Source organism: Nerophis ophidion, linkage group LG03, assembly GCF_033978795.1.
Source record: "Nerophis ophidion isolate RoL-2023_Sa linkage group LG03, RoL_Noph_v1.0, whole genome shotgun sequence".
In the NCBI taxonomy this organism is placed as follows: domain Eukaryota; kingdom Metazoa; phylum Chordata; class Actinopteri; order Syngnathiformes; family Syngnathidae; genus Nerophis; species Nerophis ophidion.
In genome coordinates this window covers 16660073-16685780 of record NC_084613.1, presented here as the reverse complement: position 1 = coordinate 16685780, position 25708 = coordinate 16660073, and the positions used below count along the sequence as shown (strand labels likewise).

At 38.0% G+C, this 25708-nt stretch overlaps 1 protein-coding gene across 1 annotated transcript in view; it reads right to left on the bottom strand.

Moving 5' to 3' along the window:
• LOC133549224 (alpha-1,3-mannosyl-glycoprotein 4-beta-N-acetylglucosaminyltransferase C-like) overlaps positions 1–24175 on the bottom strand; it is a 244880-nt gene extending 220705 nt beyond the window's left edge. Inside the window, exon 1 of the mRNA XM_061894429.1 lies at positions 23828–24175. The gene's annotated coding sequence lies outside the window, so the exon portion shown is untranslated. The remainder of the gene's footprint in view (positions 1–23827) is intronic.
• Between the last annotated feature and the right edge of the window lie 1533 nt (positions 24176–25708).

The following is a 25708-nucleotide window of genomic DNA, read 5'->3' as shown; positions in this document are numbered from 1 at the left end:
TATACAATATTTCTTATCCAAAAAATTGCTTTTCTTTTTCAAAATGAACATTAAGTGTTAAAATTGAGACATTTTGAGGGTAGAGAGTACTGATGAAATTGATTTTATTTCCTTTATACAAGCTTTTTAAGGAAAGCATTGTTGGAGTTCAATAAAAATGAAACGAGCGTTTGAGGGAGTGACATGTGACATGTGACTGTCATGTGTGTGATGAGGCTGACGACACGCTTAGGCGCGTCATGGTAACGATCGGCCATGATTGATGCCCGGGCGCCAGGACGGAGCCGAGCTTTGATGGCCACTTTGATCACCGCCATCTTTTACGGCTCATTTCCAACCGGCCGCTGACGGGCGGGGACGGATGTCCTCGGAGGCGCCCGAATAAATAACCTCGCACATTTATGTCATGTCCACTAAATTGACCCGGAGCCGCCATTCCTCACGCGGCGACGTACTTAGATGAGACAGGGCGCCGTCTTCTGGGCTGTTGGGGGAGGTACGTTCAGACCGGATGCGCCCATGACTTCAAACCGGAGAACAGACATTGAATTATAAGCGCAAAAAATAAAAATAAAATGAAAACGGTGTACGGCTGGCGTGCGCAGCAGGCTCCTCGGAGACAAACCGCTAAAAAAGGTAAAGAGGAGCTTTGATGGAAATCATTTAGGATCCCAAGGAGAAGGAGGAACATCTATAAAATAGTCAAAGTAGGCTGGCCGCAGTTTGCGAGACGCACCACCAGGAGGATGTGAACTACTTCAAAAGGATGAAAATCTGATTCGTATTTTTTATTTTTTTTAAACCTTCATGCTAAAACAGGATTTTTTATTCCTCCGTCTGTCCTGCAAAAGCATGGAAGCAACTAAAACAGGGGTCGGCAACCTAAAATGTTGAAAGAGCCATATTGGACCAAAAATACAAAAACAAATCTGTCTGGAGCCGCAAAAAAATAAAAGCCACATTACATACAGATCGTGTGTCATGAGATATAAATGGAATTAAGAGGACTTAAAATAAACCAAATGAGCTCAAATATATCTACAAATGAGGCATAATGACGCAATATAGCTAGCCTAAATAGCATGTTAGCTTCGATTAGCTTGCAGTGACAAAAAATGTCTGATTAACACTCCACACAAGTCAATAACATCAACAAAACTCACCTTTGTGCATTCATGCACAACGGTAAAAGTGTAGTGGACAAAAAGAGACAGAAAAAGAAGTGGCATAAAACACGTCTTAGAAAGTCGGGGAAAGTTATACATGTAAACCAGGGGTTTCTAAAGTGCGGCGCGGGGGCCATTTGCGGCCGGCGGGTTATTTTTTAATGGCCCCACGGCACATTTTAAGAATACTATTAAAACAAATTAAAAACATAAAAAAGTGGTATAAAAGAGCAAACTGTCAGAGGTATTTGTTGTCGAACCCCAAGATGCAGAGATGGAGGCAGGCATTGGATATGAAGACATTATTTAATGTAAATAATAGAACAAGAACAAACAAAAAGCACGCACGTGGGCGGAATAACAAACTAAGGTAGCTAGCACTGGAAGCTAGAAAACAAAAAGGAACTTTAGCATGGAAGCCAGAGGATGGCCAACAGAAAAACTGGAAATAACTAATGGCTACCAAGAACAGCTTACCACTACGATGACCAGGACAAAATGTAGCACGACAGGTAATAGTTACAAAGAATCACAGATACGACAAGAGCAACATATAGCAATGACAAGTCCGAATGACAATACAATGATCCAGCAACTGACCCAAGACAAAGCAGGTGAAAATAGGAGCGGGCTGATTGGCAACTGGTGTGGCCAGGTGCCAATCAGCCGCAGCTGAGGAGGAACACAGCACTCAGGGAACAAGACAGGAAGCTGACAAAATAAGAGCACTAGACACGAACTAAAGACAGGAGATAATAAACACAGGGGAAACAGACAAATGCAGAGGAAAAAACTAAAACATAGACAAACTGTCAGGGGAAAGGCTGACACAAACAGGTGAAATGTAACAAGAAATTGTTGCAATGCTTACTCTTATAACACAAAACTGCCATGCAAGCTGTTTTTTTCTTTAAAAAATAATAATGAATCAAAATCAATTTCATTTTGAATTACTGACTTATTCAAGACTCCGATTACATTACATTAAATATTCCACTTTGAAATATTTTTGTGGGAAAATGGTGCATATTTTGTGTTTTGCCATATAAAAAAACTGAAGTGTTTTAAAAAAAAAAAAAGAAGGGCCTAAAACAAACAAAAAACATAAAAAACATTAAAACTAATAATTGACGGATAGATCTGAAGTTGATCTCGAGATTAGTGGGCTAAAAGTAAACAGTAAAAAATATATATATAATTTATTTTTTAACACTTTAATGAGTAGGACACTTTTGGATCCCCAATTAGTTTAGTGTGATTTGTTTTTAAGTGTCATTGCTCAAAAAATAATAATGAATCAAAATCCAAAATTAGGCTCTAATTATTATATAATTTCAAATATTCCACCTAAAAAAAAATGATACTGGGTGAGAATATTGCATATTTTGTGTGGGGTTTTTTTCTTTTTTTCCCAATGTTGATCTAGAGATTTAAAACTTGAATAATAATGAAAATAATAATACTGAATAATGACACATTTTTAATATTTGTTTTGACCAAAACCCTTTGGGGTCCCCAGGATCATAACTGAGTGGAGACCTAAATGTATATTTTTTATACTTATATTGTATTGGTTTTTAAAATAAAAATTATGAAAATGGCCCCCACTTGCTTTGATTTTTCAGTGTGCGGCCCTCAGGGGAAAAAGTTTGGACACCCCTGATGTAAACAAACTACGGTGAGTTCAAGGACTGCCAAAATTAGTAGGACAAAACGGCGCTCGCCAAATACTCGAATCAGTGAAGCATGTTTAATAAAAAACAGTGTGCTTTATAACAATTAGGGAAGTTTTTGTCATGTTTGTCCTTCTACAGGAATATTATTTTTTTTAAAAGAGTACATTTTTTATATTTTTTTCCCTTCATCTTTTTCTATTTTTCATACATTTTTGAAAAAGCTCCAGAGAGCCACTAGGGCGGCGCTAAAGAGCCGCATGTATTCTTTTAGTGACTAAAAGAATACACCAATGGTAAATCATAGTCATGAGATAAAAAGTCACAATGATCAAATAAGAGTCAAAAACATGAAATAAAAAATTGAAATTATGAGATAAGAAAGTCTAAATTATGAGATGAAAGTCATGATTGAAAAAAAGGTCGTAATTTTGATAAAAAATCATAATTATGCGATAAAGTTATATTTGTGAGATTAAAAGTGGACGTGAGATTAAAAATTGACATGGGACAAAAAAAAATTCTACATTTTTGAAATTATGAGATTAGTAAATCTAAATAATTAAATACACAAATAAAATTATGAGATAAAAATCATGACATTAAAGAAGTCATGATTGTAATATGAAGTCATAATCATGAGATTAAAAACCAAAATTGAGATTAAAAAAAATCGAGATTATGAGATGATTGAAATTATTAAATCAAATATTTAATTTATAAGATACTCAAAATTAAGAGATAAAAAGTAAAAAAAATTAAATCATGAGGTAAAAAAAGAAGTTATAATTATGAGATTAAAAATTCGAAATTATGATGTGAAGCCAAAATTATGAGATAAAAAAATACAAGATTAAAAATTTAAATTGTGATATAAAGTTAAAAAAAATAAGAGATAAAGAGTAAAAATTATGAAATAAAAAGTCAAAATTATGCGATAAAAAAATTAAATTGTGATATAAAGTAAAAATGATGATAAAATAATCGAAATTATTAGATAAAAAAAACTTCAATTATGAGAAAGTCAAAATTATGAGATAACAAAAGTCATAATTGTAATATAAAGTCATAATTATGAGATTAAAAATCTAAATTATGAGGTAAAAATCGAAATTATGAGATAAATACAATTATTAAATCATAAATAGAATTTATAAGAGTCAAAATTCAGAGGTAAAAAGTTAAAATCATGAGATTGTCCCGAGGGGGAGTCGCAACTCACTGCGGGGTCGTTCTCCCGGGATGCAGAACGGACAACTCCGGACAAAGCGTGAAGGTAGGAGCATGATTAATTGGCATGAAACACAGCTTAAACCAAAGAACAGGAAACAAGCAAAAGAAAAGCATGCCGTTCACACGAGAAGAAGAACCAAAATTTAGCACTGGAATCTTCAACTAGGAAACAAACTAGCTGTGGCATCAACAAACAAGACTTACGCGGACCAGGAATGAAGCGAACAGTGACGCCAAGACGACTGACTGGCAAAAGCAGGCTTAAATAGTGCCTCTGATTAGTGCTCGGGTAGCAGGTGAGCAGCTGAGCAGCTGAACACTAATCAGAGACAGGTGAACATAATGAGCAACCATGGCAACCAAAACAAACTCAGGAGGTCCACAAACAGGAACTAAAGGAGTCCAAAACTAACAGAAAACACTACAACATGGATCATGACAGATATAAATCATAATGAGGCAAAAAAAGAAGTCAAAATTGTGAAATAAGAAGTAAAAAAAAATTTCTAAAAAATCTAAATTATGAGAAAAAATGTATTTAAAAAAAAAATGTCTAAATGATGAGATTAGAACATCGAAATTATGAGATTAAAAATTGGAATTGTGAGATTAAAAAATCGAAATTATGAGACAAAGACTAAATGATAAAATAAAAAGTCATGATTATGATATAATTTCGACATGTTATCTCATTATTATGAGATTAAAAATTGAAATTATGATTTTATTTAATAATTACTTCCTTACTCTACTTCCGGGGTAGGGAACCTATGGCTCGTGAGCCAGATGTGACTCTTCTAAAGACTGCATCCGGTTCTCCGATTAAATCCTAGCTGACATTGCTTAACACGATGAGTCATGAATAATTCCGCTTGTCATCACAGTGTTAAAAATAACGTTCAAAATCTAAAACATTCTCGTGCATTTTAATCCATCCATCCGTTTCCTACCGCACCTGTTCAAGAAGTTGTGTCAATGGTAAGAAGTTATTTATTTATTATTGGTTAATGTGGGGCTTGCCCTCCTGGGGGTTCTTCAGACCACCAAGCACCGACATGAGAGCCTGTTTCAGGGTTAAAATATGGTTCTATTTTTCAATAAATTCATTCTCGCTCGCACTCTGGCTCCAGCACCAGCCCCGTCTCTCCTCCTGGCTGCTGCTTATAAACAGAGCGACAGGTGATTGGACAACAAGGCCCAGGTGGGCCGTCTACGCACCTGTCGCTGATTTCGAGGCTGGTCCTCGCAACACCCTGCTTCGCTGCAGGCCCGCTGGCCACGCCCCCTCCGCAGTTAGCTTCAGAATAACAATGTTATTACAAAGAAAAAGAGACCTATCATACTCTAGAAATGTTGGTCTTACTTAAAAATGCACGCGTTTAGTTGTGTTCAGTGTTAAAAAATATATATTATATGGCTCTTACGGAAATACCGTATTTCCTTGAATTGCTGCCGGTATATAGTATGCGCCTGCCAAGAATTACTGCCGGGTCAAACTCATTTCGCGGAATAATTAGCGCATGCTTAGCATTACCTCCGGCTCAGGATTAACGCCGGGTCAAACTCGTTTCGCAAAATATTATTTTTATTAGCGCATGTCTAGAATTTCCGCCGGTTCAAACTCATTTCGCAAAATAATTAGCATATGCCTAGAATTTCCGCCGGGTCAAACTCGTCACGTCACGAGTGACACTTCACCTGTCATTATTTTCAAAATGGAGGAGGCTGATTTCAATAATTTGAAATCGCATAAAGGGAAGAAGATTAAGATCTATTCTGTAGGATTTAAGGTCCAGGCTATTGAATATGCCAAAAATAACAGTAAGCAGCTATGTTTTATTAATATACCGTAGCTGCGTGTGTCAAATATGGGTCATTATGACTCTCGCCTCCTGGTGTTAGAGGGCGCTAGTGATCCTTCTTGCGACTTATCGGCTGCAGAAGAAGTGACAACAAGCAGCAAGAGTGAGCAGCGTGTGTTTATTTTTTCCTCTCGCTTGCACTTTTAACATGGAGAATTACATATCTAAAATAAAGCAGTTTTCTAAACTGGACTTTCAATCGAAGCAGGAAGTAATAAAGGAAGATCTCCATCAAGACAGAGAGACTTTTAAAACTGAAAAAAGATAAGGAAGATTTCTATAAACAAGTTATCGATGCGTTTGATCAGAAGGAGCTGCGCATGGACTTCATTTATAAGTAAAGGTAAGACCATAATAACGTTTTTTTTTTATTAAATGTGCTTTTCATGATGGTATCCTTACATCACACTCAAATGTTTAAGCGCAGGCCTAAATTTACCACATGCCTTTGAGAAGAGGTTTTAAAATAATTAGCGCATGCTTGCCTTTACTGCATGCCTTTGGTAAGTGCAGGAGTGAGAAGAGGTTTTAAATGAATTACCGCCTCGGCGGTAATTCAAGGAAATACGGTACATTTTTAAATATTTGGCTTCTTGGCTCTCTCAGCCAAAAATGTTCCCGACCCCTGCTCTACTTCCTTACTGTACATCCTTACTGTACCTCCTTACTCTACTTCCTCAGTGTACTTGACAAATACTCTCATTTTCACCTCCAAATGAGCTGCTGCCATCTTTGCAGGCAGACAAGAAATGTGGAAATGTTCAAATGGGATTACGCGGTGGGGAACTTCTCCCCTCCTCCCCCCTCCGACGAAACACACACACACACACACACACGCGCAGTTTGTTGTGCACACCTCAAGCGAGCTGGCAGGAATTGGCACGACAGAGAAGAGAACATCATGGCCGCTCACTTCCTGTTGGGCCTGAAACAAACAGGATGCGTGTTGTCGTGCGATGTCTGCCACTCGTTCACGTTACATTTGCACGCCTTTGTGCGGCGGCGCAGACGACACAAACGACGAGCCGCAGATTATAAAAGTGTCCCGACTGGAGGGAACGTAAGCGCGACACGCCGCTAATCCTCCTGCGGGGAAATCAATGTCCCACCGCGGCTCAGGCGGCCTGCAGGAGGACCGCCTGCCGAGGTGGACCAAGAACCGCTCGCCTAGACCTGTGTGACCTGGGTGTATTAGTGGGTAACTTACAGATCTGTGAAGGCACCATTAATGCTGAAAGGTACATACAGGTTTTGGAGCAACAAATGTTACCATCCAAGCAACGTTATCATGGACGCCCCTGCTTATTTCAGCAAGACATTGCCAAGCCACGTGTTACAACAGCGTGGCTGCGTGGCAAAAGAGCGCGGGTACTAGACTGGCCTGCCTGTAGTCCAGACCTGTCTCCCATTGAAAATGTGTGGTGCATTCTAAAGCCTAAAATACCACAACATTTACTGAGTGTTGTTAAAAGGAAAGGCCATTTAACACAGTGGTAAAAAACAATTTTTGCAATGTGTTGCTGCCATTAAATTCTGAGTTAATGGTAAATGGTAAATGGTAAATGGGTTGTACTTGTATGATTATTTGCACACACAAATGTTCCTCAGTACGAAAAAAAAATATCTTTAATTGAATATAAGTTGAAAAGGATTTGCAAATCATTGTATTCTGTTTTTATTTACCATTTACACAATGTTAATGTGTATATATACAAATGAATGCCTGTATATGTGTATATATGTATATAAACACACATACATATGACACATATATACGCACACATACATGTATACATATATCTATTTATACATATATACACACATATACAGTATACTGTATACACACACATAAATATGTGTATATATATATATATATATATACAGACATATACACATATATACATACACATTTCTACACAAACATTTTAAGATACGTATAAACACAGACATATACACACCTATATACATATATACAATACATACATATACACTACATATTTACATACATATACACACATATACATACATGTATACACTCATATACAATAGTGTGTATATAAATATGAATGTGTGTAAATGTGTATACAGTGGGGCAAAAAAGTATTTAGTCAGCCACCGATTGTGCAAGTTCTCCCGCTTAAAATGATGACAAAGGTCTGTAATTTTCATTATAGGTACACTTCAACTGTGAGAGACAGAATGTGAAAAAAAATCCAGGAATTCACATTGCAGGAATTTTAAAGAATTTATTTGTAAATTATGGTGGAAAATAAGTATTTGGTCAACCATTCAAAGCTCTCACTGATGGAAGGAGGTTTTGGCTCAAAATCTCACGATACATGGCCCCATTCATTCTTTCCTTAACACGGATCAATCGTCCTGTCCCCTTAGCAGAAAAACAGCCCCAAAGCATGATGTTTCCACCCCCATGCTTCACAGTAGGTTTGGTGTTCTTGGGATGCAACTCAGTATTCTTCTTCCTCCAAACACGACGAGTTGAGTTTATACCAAAATGGATACATGGATGATACAGCAGAGGATTGGGAGAATGTCATGTGGTCAGATGAAACCAAAATAGAATGTTTATATATACATATATATATATATATATATATACATATATATATATATATATATATATATATATATATATATATATATATATATATATATATATATATATATATATATATATATATATATATATATATATATATATATACATACACACACGTATATTAGTTGCAATGTTTTCTTCCTGGGGGGCGTAACAGAAAATGTATACAGTACATTTGACAATTACAAAAAAATAATGTCCTTTACACCTTTTTAAAAGGCAGCTCTGGTTCTTAAAAAGCCTTTTTAATTAAAAAAAAAACAAAAAAACTTTTCAACGTGCAAAAGATAACGTGAAGCTCTACTGGAGACGCAAGCGTGGCCCTGTTTGTCGGATACACCGACAAGCTGTTGGATGCAGGTGGATGCAGGTGGATGCAGGTGGATGAAGGGCCGAGATATGTTGGCGTGTACGTCGGCTGCCAAATTCCAAACGCTCCTATTATTGTTCCGTAGCAAGTAATAAATGGCGATGTAAAACGTTGTACGTCTAATAGAGTGCACCTTGAGCAAGTAATAAATGGCGATGTAAAACGTTGCACATCTATTAGAGTGCACCTCGGGCAAATAATAAATGGCGATGTAAAAGGATGTACGTCTAATAGAGTGCACCTTGGGCAAAAGTGGCCACACATCTCCAGCCAGCAGATGAACCCACACCTGACCCACTTCTCCCTGATTTATGCCTTACAGGCTCTCAGCAGACACGGCTTTGTTCTGCCGGGTCATAAATCTCCTGCACCTCGGCGAGGATCAGCTGACCCCCCAATCCCTGGACCCCCCCTTCTCTCATCCGCCAGAGCCGGCACTTCATCAGCCGGAGCAGACAACGGCGGCCAAATAGAGCCAAGTAGGCGGATCAGTGCGTGGCTAAAAGCGCTCCGGCGGGAACCTCCCGGTTTACCTGTTTGTAAACACTGGGCTCCTGAGGGAGGGGGCGGGGCTTGTACTTATTTCCTGCAATAAGATGCAAATGGTTCTTGTCAGGCAGCTTGCAACTAAAGAGGAAACATTCCCATTGTTCTTCTACTGAGCTGTTTTTTGTTTGTTTTCTTAAACAAAGTGGGGCGAGACGGCCTCAAATCTCTATGGCGATAAATTGGGGCGGGCACTAGGACCCAGCAGCTAGGGGTGTGGTTAAAGTATATCATATATTTTTTCTTGCAATAAGGACATTGAAAGGCTTGTGTTACATACATATATATATATATATATATATATATATATATATATATATATATATATATATATATATATATATATATATATATATATATATATATTTATATATATATATATATATTTATATATACATATATATTTATATATATATATATATATATATATACATATATATATATATATATATATATATATATATATATATGTACATGTGTATACATGCATGTGTGTGTGTGTGTGTGTGTGTGTGTGTGTGTGTGTGTGGATATACAGTATATATGTATACATATATATGTGTATGTATATATATTATATATAAATATATATAAGATATATACATATATTAATATATATTATGTATATATGTATATATATTATATATATAAATATATTATATATATATATATATATATATATATATATATATATATATATATATATACTGTATGTGTATATATATATATATACAACCTGTGCTTAAAAGAAAAACTATTTATTATATATCACCCAGACCTGTCATCACTCAACAAGCGCAGTGAAATCATATAAGCATGCCGTCACAGACGGAAACACCTCCTAGGTAACACATGAGCCAATCACCATGCCCCTACGCCTGCCTGTACCTACCCACTCTGTGCCCTATATAAACCATTGTATGTGAATGCTTCCATTAAAATCTCCTGACGATTGAGGGAATCCCTCATGAAACAGTTCTGTAGAGATGAAGCAGTCTTGTGAATTTTCCCACACATACATATTGCGCTCTACCACGGTATCGAGCACTATTCTCTGGATAATCCAATTAAGACATATATATATATATATATATATATATATATATATATACTTATATACACACATATATACAAATACATATATACATACATACATACACCCACATATATACATGCACATACATAATTTTTAAAACATAAAGAAAAGGATATGAGTTATTTTTAACATTTTTATGACTTAGACCAAACTTGAGGGGAACCATAAAGGAAAAAAAATCCATATTTTCTATCTGTATTGACAGTAGAAAATATCAAAAATGGCCCCAGCGACAAACTGAGCCCCTGTCAACGGCCGCCGCCCCCGACCCCTTTCAAGCCGCTCACCGTCGGCGCACGCTGACGAGGAGAGGCGACTAATTAGCGCCGAGGGTGACAGGAGCGGGACGGGCCTCCATAATTCATGAGTGCCATTCAAGTGGCGACGCCAGATGTGCACCTGAGGAGATGGAGACGTGGCAGCGGTGGGGATTAGATCCCCGCTGAGCGCGCGGAGGTGCGTATCTTCCACGCCAGCCTTGCCGGGGCAGACTTGGTCATGTCTGGCCTTTCGCCACGTGTTCTAACGAAGAACAGGAAGCCGTGATGGTGACGATCTAAGGCAGGAGAACCCATGGACGAACTTTTGTGACTCTCACACGTAATTTATGGAACACCGACACGTTTACTGTCTCCTCTGTGCACGCTTATGTCGACATTCTAGAACTCATCAAGTCCCGGTCCACCATGTTCTCCCTGTCACTGAACGGTGCCTGTGTAACCGAGCCCTGTGTGCTTTTAGCTCGGTGGTTAGCACGCTTGCCTCTCGTGCGGACGAGTCAGGTCTACAAAAACAAGGGCACTGACCAAAGTTCAAGGGTTAGAACCACATTCTTGATTTTGATTGTCACTAATGAATTAGGACAGGCAAAAATACATTTGACCACCAAAAAAAGATTTTGACCACCACAAACACATTTAGAATGCAACAAATACATATTGACCCCCAGAAGTAGATTTTGACCACCACAAACAAGTTTGGACTGCCACAAATACATCTTGACCACAACAAATAATATTTTGACCACCACAAACTAATTTAGACTGCCACAAATACAATTTGACCTCGACAAATAAATTTAGACTGCCACAAATACATTTTGACCATCAAAAAAAAAGAAAAGATTTCGACCGCCACCAACAAATGTATACTACCACAGACACATTTAGCCCGCCACGATTCCACGTATATTCCCATTAAAACGTTTACACCGCCACAAATAGATTTTGACCACCAATGATAAATTTCAACCACCACAAATACATCTAGACCGCCACAAATTGATTTTGACCACCAAAAATAAATGTTGACCACCACAAACACATTTAGACTGCCACAAATACATTTAGCCCACCACAAATACATTTAACCCACCACGATTCCACATATATTGCCATGAATTAATTTAGACAACCACAAATAAATTTTGCCCACCAATGATTGAATTCAACCGCCACAAATACATTTGGACAAATAATATATTGATTTACATGGTAAGTAATATATTTCGACCCCCAAAAATTTATTTAAACTGCCACAAATACATTTCGACCACCAAATAAAAATTTTGATCACCACGAAAACATTTAAACTGCCACAAATACATTTTGACCACCAAAAACGGACTTTGGCCACCACAAACACATTTACATTGCCACAAATAGATTTTGACCACCAATGATAATGTCAACTGCCACAAATACATTTAGACCACCACAAATATAATTAGATACATAATACGTTGATTTACATAGTAAAAAAATATATATATTTAGACTGCCAACAATTAATTTGGACTGCCACAAATACATTTTGACCACCAAAAATACATGTTGATCACCACAAACAAATTTAGACTGCCACAAATACAATTAGCCCACCACAATTCCATGTTAAGTGCCATGAATACGTTTAGACTGCCACAAATACATTTTGACCACCAAAAACAGATGTTGACCACCACAAACACATTTAGACTGCAACAAATACATTTTGACCACTGGAAGTAGAGTTTGACCACTGGAAGTAGAGTTTTACCACCACAAACAAATTTGGACTGCCACAAATACATATTCACCACAACAAATAATATTTTGACCACCACAAACTAATCTAGACTACTACAAATACGTATTGACAACCAAAAAAAAAAATTTGACCACAACAAACAAATTTAAATTGCCACAAATACATTTTGACCACCCAAAAAAAAAATTAAGATTTTGACCCCCACCACAAAAATTGGACCACCACGGACACCACCTTTAACCTGCCATGATTCCATGGAAATTGCCATTAATAGGTGGCGACTTGTCCAGGGTGTACCCCGCCTTCCGCCCGATTGTAGCTGAGATAGGCGCCAGCGCCCCCCGCGACCCCGAAAGGGAATAAGCGGTAGAAAATGGATGGATGGACGTTTAGACAGCCACAAATAGATTTTGACCACCAATAATAAATGTTGACCACCACAAACACATTTAGACTGCCACAAATATATTTAGCCCACCATGATTCCACGTATACTGCCATGAATGAATTTAGACCGCCAAAAATAGATTTTGACCACCAATGATTAATTTCAACCACCACAAATACATTTTGACCAACAAAAATAGATTTTGACCACCATAAACACATTTAGACTGCCACAAAAGCATTTAACCCAACCCGATTCCACGTATACTGCAATAAATATGGGGAGCTGCTTTTATACCCAATCATGGCACCTACCTGTTCCCAATTAGCCTGCACACCTGTGGGATGTTCCAAATAAGTGTTTGATGAGCATTACTCAACTTTACCAGTATTTATTGCCACCTTTCCCAACTTCTTTGTCACATGTTGCTGGCATCAAATTATAAAGTTAATGATTATTTGCAACAACAAAAAAATGTTTATCAGTGTGAACATTAAATATGTTGTCTTTGTAGCATATTCAACTGAATATGGGTTGAAAAGGATTTGCAAATCATTGCATTCCGTTTATATTTACATCTAACACAATTTCCCAACTCATATGGAAACGGGGTTATTAATACAATCCAATTCCAAAACCATACCCGACCCACCAACATGGAGAAGAGCAATAAACACCCAAACATGACACAGAACAATCTAAAAGTAGTGAAAACAAAAAATAATATCATCAACAACAGCATCAACATTAGTAACAATTTCAACAAATTTGCTATTTAAACTCGCTTTTTTGCAAGCAGCCAAAAATGCAAATCAGATGATTGCCTCATTAGCATACCTCCTGTCCGCTCCACTCAGATTACAATCAGTAATCCAGCATGAGAAGTAATCTCCTGCTGACATTTGTGCTCATCCACCGTTCGACCGGGCAGGTGGAATAGGTCACATGACCACCTTGACCTCATCGAGCGCGGATGTGTAGTTAGGTCAACAATTATGGCTGACATTTAGCTAACCTTTTGCGGAAGGTATTTGGAAAAGACACACTTGGAAAAGGACAGGAAGTCTTGTTGTTTTGATATTGTATCAGTACTGATCAATAATAGATCATGTAATAATATGCACTGTATCAGTACTAATCGATAATAGATCACATAATAATATGCACTGTATCAGTACTAATCGATAATAGATCACATAATAATATGCACTGTATCAGTACTAATCGATAATAGATCACATAATAATATGCACTGTATCAGTACTAATCAATAATAGATCACATAATAATATGCACTGTGATCAGGTGGCGACTTGTCCAGGGTGTACCCCGCCTTCCACCCGAATGCAGCTGAGATAGGCTCCGGGACAAGCGGTAGAAAATGAATGGATGGTTGGGATATCAATATGTACTGTATCAGTACTAATCAATAATAGATCACATAATAATATGCACTGTATCAGTACTAATCAATAATAGATCATATAATAATATGCACTGCAAACAGGTGGCGACTTGTCCAGGATGTACTTCGCCTTCCATCCGAATGCAGCTGAGATAGGCTCCAGCACCACCCGCGACCCCGAAAAGAGACAAGCGGTAGTAAATGGATGGATGGTTGGGATAATAATATTCGCTGTATTAGTACTAATCAATAATAGATCATATAATAATATGCACTACGATCTGGTGGCGACTTGTCCAGGATGTACACCGCCTTCCACCCGAATGCAGCTGAGATAGGCTCCAGCACCACTCGCGACACCGAAAAGGGACAAGCGGTAGAAAATGAATGGATGGTTTGGATAATAATATGCACTGTATCAGTACTAATCAATAATAGATGACATAATAATATGCACTACGATCTGGTGGCGACTTGTCCGGGGTGTACCCCGCCTTCCACCCGAATGCAGCTGAGATAGTTACCAGCGCCCCCCGCGACCCCAATAGGGAATAAGCGGTAGGAAATAGATGGATGGATAATAATATGCACTGTATCAGTACTAATCAATAATAGATCATATAATAATATGCACTACGATCTGGTGGTGACTTGTCCAGGGTGTACTTCGCCTTCCACACGAATGCAGCTGAGATAGGCTCCAGCACCACCCGCAACCCCGAGAAGGGACAAGCGGTAGAAAATAAATGGATGGTTGGGATAATAACATGCACTGTATTAGTAAATGATAAATAAATGGGTTGTACTTGTATAGCGCTTTTCTACCTTCAAGGTACTCAAAGCGCTTTGACACTACTTCCACATTTACCCATTCACACACACATTCACACACTGATGGAGGGAGCTGCCTTGCAAGGCGCTAACCAGCACCCATCAGGAGCAAGGGTGAAGTGTCTTGCTCAGGACACAACGGACGTGACGAGGTTGGTACTAGGTGGGATTTGAACCAGGGACCCTCGGGTTGCGCACGGCCACTCTTCCACTGCGCCAGTACTAATCAATAATAGATCACATAATAATATGCCCTACGATCAGGTGGCGACTTGTCCAGGGTGTACCCCGCCTTCCATCCGATTGTAGCTGAGATAGGCGCCAGCGCCCCCCGCGACCCCAGTAGGGAATAAGCGGTAGAAAATGGATGGATGGATAATAATATGCACTGTATCAGTACTAATCAATAATACATCACATAATTATATGCACTGTATCAGTACTAATCAATAATAGATCATATAATAATATGCACTGCGATCAGGTGGCGACTTGTCCGGGGTGTACCCCGCCTTCCACCCGAATGCAGCTGACATAGGCTCCAGCACCACCCGCGACCCCGAGAAGGGACAAGTGGTAGAAAATAAATGGATGGTTGGGATAATAACATGCACTGTATCAGTACTAATCAATAATAGATCATATAATTATATGCCCTACGATCAGGTGGCGACTTGTCCAGGGTGTACCCCGCCTTCCATCCGAATGCAGCTGAGATATGCTCCAGCACCACCCGCGACCCCGAAAAGGGACAAGCGGTAGAAAATGGATGGATGGTTTGGATAATAATATGCACTGTATCAGTACTAATCAACAATAGATCATATAAAAATGGGAGCCATTACCTCCCTGCTTGACACTCAGCATCAAGGGTTGGAATTGGGGGTTAAATCACCAAAAATGATTCCCGGGCGCGGCCACCGCTGCTGCTCACTGCTCCCCTCACCTCCCAGGGGGTGATCAAGGGTGATGAGTCAAAAGCAGAGAATAATTTCGCCACACCTAGTGTGTGCGTGTGTGACAATCATGGGTACTTTAACTTTACCTTTAATATGTAGTGGCGTCAAAACGACGCCTTCAAAATAAGAGCATTGTTGTTTTTAATCCATGCATGAAGTCAATTAATTTTACCAGGCTCAGGGAAAGCTGCGAGTGTAAAATACGTGTAAAAAATAACTGGACTTTTATGAGTGCGCTAAAGAACATGGAGAAGGGATTTTAGTATTAATATAAGTGTCATCAGACTTTTACGGCCTATTTATGTTTATATGGGCTTGTATTGCATATTGCATTTTAATTGAGCTGCACAGCAGCAAGAAGTGTTTTATTTAGCAGGAGATATTTAGACCTTTCCTCTGGAGCTGAAAAATAATGAATAAGTGAATCGGAAATGCTTCGTTCTTCGTCCTAATGACACATTTTTTGGGGGGAGAAATTAACGCTTCCAACTCGATTTTTGTTCTCTGCGCACAGAGCAGGTTTTCTAAACTAGAGCCCTGACCTAACTTCCAGCCGTCAAAGAAACTCCTCATTTGAGTACAACACAGTACAAAAACAATGCTAACAGGGTAATCGCTTGTTTTTGGCCGTTTATTGCTTTGAGACCTGACCTGGCATAGTAGGGATTTTTATTCATAAATCAAATACTTTCAAAGCTAGAGCACCAAAAAACTGTTTATTACCTTCTAAATATGTGTTTTAACAACAAAACAGACTCCAACATTATCACCTGTGTACACATACTTATGTATACATATATACATATATATGTATATATATGTATATATGTATACATATATACATATTATATATGTATATTTATATTATATTATATTATATTATATTATATATGTATATATGTATTATATTATATTATATATGTATATTTATGTGTGTATATGTATATACATGTTAAATATATGTGTGTATCTATATATATATATATATATATATATATATATATATATATGTATATGTATATTTATGTGTATATATATATATATATATATATATATATATATATATATACATGTTAAATATATGTGTGTATCTATATATATATATATATATATATATATATATATATATATATATATATATATATATATATATATATATATATATATATATATACGTTAGGTCAGGAAAAAACACAGAGGATATTTCATCTCTACAAGCCTGTTTCACAGGTTTCCCTGCTCTTCAGGGGATATTTAAAGCCCCTGAAGAGCAGGGAATTCTTTTCTCTTGCCTCCCTAGCACTTTATTGTATACTTCCGTATACTTGTGTATATTCTCACCCCCCCCCGACACCTTATCGTATACTTAAGTAGACGTGCGTATGGTTTTCTCACGCCCCCTCGACACCTTATCGTATACTTATGTATACTTGGGTATTGTTTTCTCACACCCCCTGACACCTTATCGTATACTTATGTATACTTGTGTATCGTTTTCTCACGCCCCCTCGACACCTTATCGTATACTTATGTATACTTGGGTATTGTTTTCTCACACACCCTGACACCTTATTGTATACCTATGTATACTTGTGTATTGTTTTCTAACACCTCCCGACACCTTATCGTATACTAATGTATACTTGTGTGTTGTATTCTCACGCCCCCTCGACACTTTATCTTATACTTATGTATACTTGTGTGTTATAGTCTCAACCCCCCCGACACCTTATCTTATACTTATGTATACTTGTGTGTTGTAGTCTCACCTTCTCCTGACACCTTATCTTGTACTCATGTATACTTTTGTGTTGTAGTCTCACGCCCCCCAACACCTTATCATGTACTTGCGTATTCTTGTGTCTGACATTGGAGCAAGAAGCTGTTATTTTTTGGCCACCTCACATTTTCCCATTGAGAGATGTTGCATCATCAGCAGGATGACGTCCAATCAGAGGCCTGCCAGTGATGAGGTCATTTTGTGTACATCACTAAAATCTTTCTGGTAACAAGAAGCAGACTTGACCTCGGTGACCCTTGTGGACCGGGAGCGGGAAGTAATGGGCGTGAGGGGGGGAGGGGGGGTCTTTCACATCTTTCACATGGGCCAAACCCCCTGCCCTCACGATGATGCAATACCTGACCTTGATGATGTCACTGCTGGACTCTCATGTCCACCTTACACATGGTCATGTCTGGACGCTCCCAGAAATACTACTACCTACTATTTATAATAATAGTTATACTATAAGAACTAATAGTACTACTATTAGAACTACTACTACTACTACTACTACTACAACTACTACTACAGCTACTATTACTATGATGAAAACTATTACTACTAATACGACTACTTCTACAGCTACTACTACTACTACAACTACTTCCATCCATCCATATTCTACCGCTTATTCCCTTTGGGGTTGTGGGGGGCGCTGGTGCCTATCTCAGTTACAATCGGGCGGAAGGCGGCGTACACCCTGGACAAGTCGCCACCTCATTGCAGTACTACAACTACTTCTATATCAAATACTACTACAGCTACTACTACTACTACAAATAATTCTGTATCTACTAGTACTTTTTCTACAGTTACTACTACTACTATTACTACTACTACTAGTAAAAGAACTACTACTACTACTACAACTAGTACTATGAGAACTACATCTACTACTACAACTAGTACTATAAGAACTACATCTACTACTACAGCTACTATTACTATGATGATTAGTATTAGTACTAGTAATAATACAACTACTTCTTTATCTACTACTACTACTATTTTTACAGTTACTACTTCTACTAGTGCTACTATCTTGAATGGGATTGTGCTGAAAATTTAAATTTTCCAGAAGGAACTCTCCTGAAGGAATAAATAAAGTACTATCTAAACTAATTGAATATAATCTACTACTACCACTAGTATTATAAGAACTACAACTACTACTACGGCTACTATTACTATGATTATTAGTAATACTACAAGTACTAATCTACTTCTTTATGTACTACTACTACTACTACTACTTATTCAACTACTTCTAAATCTTTTACTACTACTTCTACAACTACTACATCTACTACTATAAGAACTACTACTACTCTGACTACTACTACATCAACTACTACTACTGCTGATACTACTAGTAGTACTACTACTATAAGAACTACTACCAAAGCTGCTACTACTAGTACTACTACTACCACAACTACGTCTACTACTACTTGTATCGCTACTAACACTATTACTATGATTCCTGCTATTCTGACTACTTTTACTATACCACTGTTAATGCTACATCTACTACGACTACTAGTATTATTATAATAGTGCTACTAATGATAGTATTATTACTATTGTAACTACTATTATTGCTATACTACTATTGCTACTATTATTACTACTAGGGACGGCGTGGCGCAGTGGAAGAGTGGCCGTGCGCAACCCGAGGGTCACTGGTTCAAATCCCACCTAGAACCAACCTCGTCACGTCCGTTGTGTCCTGAGCAAGACACTTCACCCTTGCTCCTGATGGGTGCTGGTTGGCGCCTTGCATGGCAGCTCCCTCCATCAGTGTGTGAATGTGTGTGTGAATGGGTAAATGTGGAAGTAGTGTCAAAGCGCTTTGAGTACCTTGAAGGTAGAAAAGCGCTATACAAGTACAACCCATTTATTTATTTACTAATACTACTGCTGCTATACTACTTATTAATATGGCTATGACTGGTGCTACTACTACTCTGACTACTGCTACTACTACAGTACTACTACTACCACTACTACTACTGCTATTACTACTACTACTACTATGGTGCTACTACTGCAACTACTAGTACAGTGACAACAACTACTACTGGTACTACTACTACTACTTTTGTGACTACTACTGCTACTATCACAACTAGTTATACTGGAACTACTATTGCTACTACTATTACAAGAAGTACAGTACTACTACTACTGCTACAACTACTATGACTACAACTATTTTGACTACTACTACTACTCCGACTACCACTACGACAGTATTACTATTACTACAATAGTGCTACTGCTGCTGCTACTGCAACTACTTGTACAGTGACTACTACCACTACTAGTACTACTACTACTATTTTTGTGACGACTACTGCAACTATTACAACTATTTATGCTGGAACTACTATTGCTACTACTATTACAACAAGTACAATACAACTACTACTGCTACTACAACTACTCTGACTACAACTATTTTGACTACTACTACTACTCTGACTACCACTACTACAGTATTACTATTACCATAGTAGTCTATTGTCCTACTGCTGCTGCAACTACTACCACAGCGATTACTACTGCTAGTAGTAGTACTACTACTACTTTTGTGACTACTACTGCTACTATCACAGCTATTTATACTGGAACTACTATTGGTACTACTATTACAAGAAGTACAGTACTACTACTACTACTGCTACAACTACTCTGACTACAACTATTTTGACTACTACTACTACTCCGACTACCACTACTTTAGTATTACTATTACTACTATTGTGCTACTGCTGTTGCTACTGCAACTACTAGTACAGTGACTACTACTAGTACTGGTACTACTACTACTACTTTTGTGACTACTACTGCTACTACTACAACTACTTATACTGGAACTACTATTGCTACTACTGTTACAAGAAGTACAGTACTACTACTACTACTATTGCTACTACTACTCTGACTACAACTATTTTGACTACTACTACAACTCCAATTACCACCACTACAGTATTACTATTACTACTATGGTGCTACTGCTGCTGCTACTGCAACTACTCGTAGAGTGACTACTACTAGTACTAGTACTACTAATACAACTTTTGTAACTTCTACTGCTACTATTACAATTATTTATGCTGGAACTACTATTGCTACTACTATTAAAACAAGTACAATACAACTACTATTGCTACTACTACTCTGACTACAACTATTTTGACTACTACTACTACTACTCTGACTACCACTACTACCGTATTACTATTACTACTATGGTCCTACTGCTGCTGACTCTACTACCATAGTGAGTACTACTGCTAGTAGTAGTACTACTACTACTTTTGTGAAAACTACTTCTACTATCACAACTATTTATACTATGACTACTATTGCTACTACAACTACTACATTACAACAAGTACAGTCCTACTACTACTGCTGCTACTACTCTGACTACAACTGCAACTAATACAGTAATACTACCACCACTACTACTACAGTACTACTGCTTCTGCTACAACACTCTTGGTACTAATACTACTACTGAAACTATTACTACTACTACTAACACTAGTAATACAACTATATTACTATTGTGACTACTATTACTACAACTACAACTATTAATGCTAGGACTACTTTTCCTAGAACTACTACACTACTACTGCTACTATTACGACTTCTGTGACTCACTATTACTGTGTCTACCACTACTAATGGTAGTAGTACTGCAACAACGAGTACAGTAATACGACTACAGTATTAATACTTCTATTGCTACAGTGCTGCTACTGCAGTGATATGACTACACTACTACTACTACTACAGTATTACTACTTCTACTACTACAGTACTAATACTGCAGTACTACTACTGCTACTACAGTACTACTGCAACCAGCCCTGAAACTACTACTACTATTACTATGTCTACTACCACTACTGGAACTACTACTCTTACTACAGTACTACTGCAACTAGTGCTTAAACTACTACAACAAGTTATTGTTACGTGTTGACGATGTATTACTCAGCGGCCAAAACATTAGGAACACAATGTAATGAGACCAAATAAAGAAAAAAAAGGTCCTCTTCAAAATGATGAAGAAAAAAAAAAGGGACGTGCATCTGATCGATCGGCCACGGATCAATATCGTCCAGGTTTCATGAAAAGGCACCTGACTGACATTGCCGACTAAAGCCCTTCAATGTCGATCTCAAGACAGATCCCCTCCGGCTGACACGATTTCTTTTTACACCCCCTGCTGACAAGCGACTAGCAGCTCATTGTGTGTCTCCGTACACAGTGTGGAGCCGCTCGACTAAATTAATAATACTAATAACCACCTCCATTACAGAAAATAACATGTTTTAGTAGCTTAAGTACCATTATCAAGTAGGTGTATCACTGAAGGAAAGGCTAAACATGTTACACAATGAGAGCCAGGGGCAGGCACGCTAATCGCTAAGCTAACTGCTAAACTTGCTGAAAACAGGCGAAAAAAAAGGTCAAGTTTAAGAAGTTTAGAGGGAAGCGCATGCATATATATATATATATATATATATATATATATATATATATATATATATATATATATATATATATGTATGTGTGTATGTATGTATGTATGTATGTATGTATGTATGTATGTATATATGTATGTATGTATATATATATATATGTATGTATGTATGTATGCATGTATATATGTATGTGTATGTATGTATGTATGTATGTAGGTATGTATTTTTGTTTGTCTGTCTGTCTGTCTGTATATATGTACAGTATGTATGTATGTATGTATGTACATGCATACGTATGTAAGTCTGTATGTACATACATACGTATGTAAGTATGTATGTACATACATACTTATGTATGTATGTATGCATGTATGTATGTATGTATGTATGTACGTATGTATGTATGCATGTGTGTATATCTGTATGTAAGAATGTATTTATGTATGTATGTGTGTATGCACATACATACGTATGTATGTATGTATGCACATACATACGTGTGTATGTCTGTGTGTACATACATATGTATGTAAGTCTGTATGTATGTATGTCTGTATGTACATACATACATATGTAAGTCTGTATGTATATATGTATGTATGTATGTATGTCTGTATGTACATACATAGGTATGTAAGTCCATAGGTACATACATACATATGTATGTATGATGTATGTATGTATGTGTGGCTGTCTGTCTGTCTGTCTGTCTGTATGTATGTATGTATTTCTGTATGTATGCATGTATGTATGTATGTATGTATATATTTATGTATGTATGTATTTCTGTATGTATGCATGTATGTATGGATGGATGGATGGATGGATGTATTTATGTCTGCCTGTCTGTCTGTCTGTATGTATTTATGTATGTATGTATGTATGTATGTATGTGTGTGTACGCGCACACACACACCTCTCATCACGTCAATCAAAAGTACATGAACACAAAATGAGTGGATCTGGCTGCATGTGTGTACCTAATGAAGAGGCCACAATGCAATGTTTCATTATGAGTTTGTTTCTTGGATATTTTTGAGACTTGTTTTACTGCAGCCCAATTACTTCATCGTTATTATTTAAGTATTACAGGTTCGAATGAGTGACGTCGCCTCTTTTAATACACATCATACATATCAATGTTTAAAAACTAGTTTGTATGAAGTGATTTTTTTTTTGATTTTTTTTTTTTACTTGTAATAAATTGCTGGCGATAAGGATTAATTCCATATTTTGGAGCGCAGAAATGTTTCACATTCCGACCACGATGGCGCGGAGTTGAAAGTTGCGGCTGATTTTTCAAAACCGCCAACCTTTTCCGTCCACGTGACCTCACCTGAGTATCGAGCCCGCGCCACTCACCTCCACGTCAGCACCCGCCGAGGCACGTGCGATCTCCGGTGAGCGCAGCGCCGGGCGATGTCGTCGCGAAACCCGGGGACGGTCCGCGCTGGCTCCGCGGCGAAGCTCCGTATAGCGCTTCGACGAGCGCCCGCTTTCCGCCTAACTCCTCCTCGTCCTCGCGGTCGTCGTCCTCCTCCTCTTCGGCCTCTGGAGTTGATGTCCTGTCTCGACCTGGGTCCACTTTGGAGCCGTCCGAAGCGTGGCCGCATCCCGGAGGGGCGCCCGTCTGGTCCTGATGCTGAGCGGCGTCTGCTCTCGGAGCGGGTCCTCCCGGCGGCGCGAGCTCGGGAGGGCGGTGCAAGCCGATTGGCGCGCTCCAGCTGTGCGCGCGTGTGACGAGTGGCGCGAAGCCCGGACCCACCTGTCCACGCGCACGCGCACTATTTTACCAAGTTTGGACGGGACTGGACGCCTGGTCAACATTCAGATATGCAAAATATTTAAAAAATAAATGTGTAAGTATAATTCACATTAGTGCCATTTAATAAAGTATGGATTATATTTGTGTTACATAACAATTCTCCATTCACATTCTTTTAAAGAGGCTGATAAAACATGTTCAACCCGGTTTAGTACTGGAATATAAATGTTAAGAAGTTTATTTTATTTTTATTCTCCTCCCTAATACCAAAGTACATAACAGACCGTGGCTCTAATACCTACACACCCGTGACCCTGATGCAAAGGTACGCACCGTGACCCAAATACCAAAATAGGTACCCAGCCGTGACTCTGATACAAAGGTACGTTCCAAACTGTGACCCTAATACAAAAGGACGAACCAGACCGTGACCCGAATGACAAATTATTGGACCGTGTCCCTAAAATACGTACCAAATTGTGACCTAAATACCGAACTGTGATATTAATACAAATGTACGTACCAAACGGATAATTGTTACCTTAATACCAAAATACGTACTGAACCGTAACCGTAAAACCAAAATATGTACCTAACCGTGGCCCTAATACAAGGGTACATCCCGAACTTTGACCCTAATACAAAAAGACAAACCAAACTGTGACTCTAAAATACGTACCAAACTAAAACCCTAGTACTAAGGTAGGTACCAAATTATGACCAAAATACCAAAATACATACCGAACTGTGATATTAATACAAATGTACGCACCAAAGTGTAACCCTTTCAAAAAGGTACGTAGATCATCGTGACCTAAATACCAAAATACGTACTGAACCGTAACCGTAATACCAAAATACATACCTAACCGTGGCCCTAATACAAGGGTACATCCCAAACTTTGACCCTAATACAAAAAGACAAACCAAACTGTTACTCTAATACCAAATTATGTATTGAACTAAGGTAGATATTGTACTGTGTCCCTAAAATACATACCAAACTAAAACCCTAATACTAAGGTAGGTACCAAATTATGACCAAAATACATACCGAACTGTGATATTAATACAAATGTACGTACCAAAGTGTGACCCTTTCAAAAAGGTTCGTAGATAATCGTGACCTAACTACCGAAATACGTACTGAACCGTAACTGTAAAACCAAAATACGTACCTAACCGTGGCCCTAATACAAAGGTACATGCCGAACTGTGACTCTAATACAAAAAGACGAACCAAACTGACTCTAATGCCAAATAATCTATTGAACTGTGGCCCGAATACAGACGAACATAATGGTTTGTGACCCTAATACCAAGATACCGACCCACAGCTCTAATACAAAAGTACATACTAAACTGTGACCCTAATACTAAAGTATGTACCAAATCGTGACCTAAATACCAAAATATGTACCGAACTATGATATAAATGCAAATGTATGTACCAAACTGTGACACTTGTGCAAAGAAAT